Source organism: Equus asinus, chromosome 9 (genome assembly GCF_041296235.1).
Source record: "Equus asinus isolate D_3611 breed Donkey chromosome 9, EquAss-T2T_v2, whole genome shotgun sequence".
Taxonomy (NCBI): Eukaryota; Metazoa; Chordata; class Mammalia; order Perissodactyla; family Equidae; genus Equus; species Equus asinus.
The window spans coordinates 44,368,250-44,372,034 of NC_091798.1; positions in this window are offsets into that span (position 1 = coordinate 44,368,250).

Consider the following 3,785-nt stretch of genomic DNA (forward strand, 5'->3'; position numbering starts at 1 on the left):
CTCCAGTGTCGAGTTCCATTTTTATCATCCGATTGTAATTTTCGTTTTGCTTATTAGAAACTTCTTGGACTTTGAAATTATGAAGATGATAGAACTTTCCCTTTGTACAAGGATTCCAAGGAACCTTTGTTTAAGGACAAAGGCCTAGGGGCCAGCCCGGTGGTGCAGCGGTTAAGTGCACACGTTCAGCTTTGGTGGCCCAGGGTTCACCAGTTGGGATCCCGGGTGCAGACATGGCACCGCTTGGCACTCCATCCTGTGGCAGCCATCCCACATATAAAGTGGAGGAGGATGGGCATGGATGTTAGCTCAGGGCCAGTCTTCCTCAGCAAAAAGATGAGGATTGGCAGCAGTTAGCTCAGGGCTAATCTTCCTCAAAAAAAAAAAAAAAAACAGAAACTAACAAGTAGATGGAAATAGTGCATTGAAGGGACAAATACCAAGAAAATAAAGTCCAGTTTTTTTGTTCATTTTCTGGAATTTAGCTACATAATCTTCAACTAGACTATCTGATATTTGTACCAAAGATACAAATAATGCAAATGTCACAGCCCCCAGCAGAAAGGCACTTGCTGAGAATAGAGAAACTTCCTAGGAAACAATGTAAATGAAGCCCTTTGGGTGGTGGCCACCATCTTCCTAATTGAAGGTGAGAACAACAGTTTAGAAACCTCATGCTTGAAAATAAAAGATCTGGGGCTGGCCCGGTGGCACAGCGGTTAAGTGCACACGTTCTGTTTCGGCAGCCTGGGGTTTGCTGGTTCAGATCCCGGGTGTGGACATGGCACCGCTTGGCACACCATGCTGTGGTAGGCGTCCCACATAAAGTAGAGGAACATGGGCACGGATGTTAGCTCAGGGCCAGTCTTCCTCAATTAAAAAAAAAAAAAAAAGACCTAAAACAACACAAGCATCCTAAAACAGTCCCTGTTTCTGCCACATCCCTTATAGTACACAGTTCAAGTAGGGATTCAGTTAATTGACGCTGGCCAGGGCCGATGTTTACAAAGCCTCTTAACTTGATTTATTTAAAATTAGACACCAAGGCTCAATAATTTTCTGGCTATTATTTAGTAAACAAAGCAAGCCTTGCTCTGGAATGCAGATTTTGATTTGGGGCATTATGGCAAGCAATTTAAGATGTTTATTAAAGTCACTCTGACTTCAGTGATGGCAATGTGCCACTACAAACAATCTGATAATGTTGCAAAAAGAAACTGAAGAGCTTTCTTCCCTGATTCTATTAAAGTGCCTGGATTAATGGCTAACACATTCCTCCAGGCAAAAACCTTTGCATGTGGCTCATCTCATGGCTGTTAAAAGTAAAGAAGGAGAAGAAATAATTGGAGGTGAGACGTCCAGGTGGACGGGGAAACATTTGGCGGTTGAAATGGAGACTGTTTACTGCTTACTTGAGCTGAAAGGAACTGAATGTGAAAATCCAAGTGAAATCGTAGTCCCATTTCATCCAGGGTTAGCAAAATCTCAAACTAGAGAGCCAGCCCTGATGGCCTAGTGGTTAAAGTTAGGCACTGTCATCGCTTCTGCCAACTGGGTTTGGTTCCCGGGTGCAGAACCACACCCCTTGTGTGTCAGTAGCCATGCTTGGTGCCAGCTCACATAGAAGGACTTAAAACTAGAATATACAATTATGTACTGGGGATTTTTTGGGGAGGAAAACAAAAAGAGACACAGGAAGATTGATAACAGATGTTAGCTCAGGGTAAATTTTTCCCAGCAAAAAACAATAAAGAGACATGAGGAGCCGAAAGTGACTGAGTGGCAGGCTTAAGAAAAAACAACTCAAACTAGAGAGATTACAAATATTACCAAGTTACAGCACCATTTTTAGGGCTCTCTCCTAGCCCTTGGGTTTTGGTTGAATTTTCTCTAAACCCACCTCCTGGTGGGGAAGCCACACCAGATTGATTGCATCTGGAGAAAAGCAAGCTGCCCTTCCTCCAGCCTAGGAACTTCACTTTTGAGACCTGAGTGCCCAAGAGCCCCTCTTTGGGTAAGGGGCAGAGCAGGAGAGCTCGAGCCCTGTTCTGGGCCCCAAAGAGGCAAAATAGGTAGGAGCTCGTTTGTAACTAGGGCTCTATTGCACAGGGACGCAGCTCTGACAGCCCCTGAAGGAAACCATGCAATGCTGCCTTCTTTCCTGCCTGCCTGGCAGCAGATGGCAGGGCATGAAGCTATTTAGAGAACAGTCTGAGTTTTTCTCCACCCCGGCTTCTGTTTGGGGCGGGGCTCAGAATCATCAGTCCTCTGGCAGTCCAGTGGTAGAGTGGGGCCCCTCTGGGATTCTCTGGGGCCTCAACCTGCTTTCCTCCTTGGAGAAGCAGTGCTCTGACCCTTCTGATTATCTGATGACTGGGCAGCCTTTGCCCCCCACCCGCCATGTGCCAGTGCTGGGCTGGGCAAAATAGTCCCTACTCACCAGGCTCTCTCTTTTTTTCTCTCTGTCACACACAAAGCCTTATATACAGGAAACCATTAGTACTCACCAGACATTTACCCAGTATTGTGCTCGTGTTGGCTTCAGGTTTGAGCGCTTGGCCTCACTTTCCGTCTGTCTTTCCTGCAGTTAGTCAGCAAGTGTTTGCTGAACACCTGCCTGCTGGGGGCTCGCATTGCTTAATGAAAAATGGGCTGAGACCTGCCCAAGGCACCGTGGAAGGGAGAAGGAAAAGGCCCCCAAACACTATCAAGGAGGTTTCTAGAAAGGAGGCACCAGAGCTGAATCTCGAGTGAGTACACAAGCTGGTTCAGTGGAGAAGGGGTGAGAGAGGATGTTCCAAGTTGATAGCCCAGCAAAGACGAAGGCATCGCAGATGAGGGCACACTGTGACTGGGGGATGGTGGAGCTCTGTGCCTGAAGAGGTACTGTGTGGAGGATGAACTAGAAGGAGGGAGAGTGGAGGGAAAGACTGGGGAGCATGAGACCTGAAGGGAGGAAGAGGCAGGAGTGCAGCGCTGCTCTTTCCCATCTTTCAGCCTGTTTGTCAAGTGTCGTGATAAGTAGGTTATCTCTAACCCGATTCCAAACCCCACATTTTATGATGTATGATCATGTTTTCCGACGGAGCCAGTGATCCACCAGGACAGCCTGCTCGTGGGGCCATGGGGTCAGGATCAGGACGTGCTATTTGAAGTGGGGACCATCTGGATAGGCATATATCCTTCTCCAAATGCCACCCTGTCCATTGAGTATGTGCATCAGAATATGTGGCACTGCCAGCGGGGAAGATGCTGGTTTGAGGTAAAACTAAAACACAAGTTGAAGTTGTTGTTGCAACAGCAGGTAATGCCAACCTACAACACACCTGGCTGGGCCCAGGGGGTGGAAGCAGGGGCTCCCTGAGGATACTGCTGGGAGAGGGGGAGCTGAGGTAGCATCTGTCCCTCTGACTCGTGTCTCTGCAAAGCTCTGGCCTGGGACTGGCTTTGCCTGAACTGTGTGGGGATCCGGTGGTTCCAGGCATAAAGCAGGAGCGCTTAATGAAGTTGAGGAGGGAATACCTGCATTCTAATCCCCTGGGGAAGCTCTGAACTTGAAAAGTCAGGTGGGCGGGGGATTTTCGCTCACCAAATAGCCCAAGGGCTGCTCAGTGTACACTGGATTGGACTTGATCTCTGTGGCTCCCTGGCTCAGGAGGACCTGGGAATAGGAATGTCAAGTTTCAAGGAGGCAATTACATGCAGTTGAATTTTTTTTTTCTTGAGGAAGATTAGCCCTGAGCTAACATCTGCTGCCAGTCCACCTCTTTTTGCTGAGGAAGACT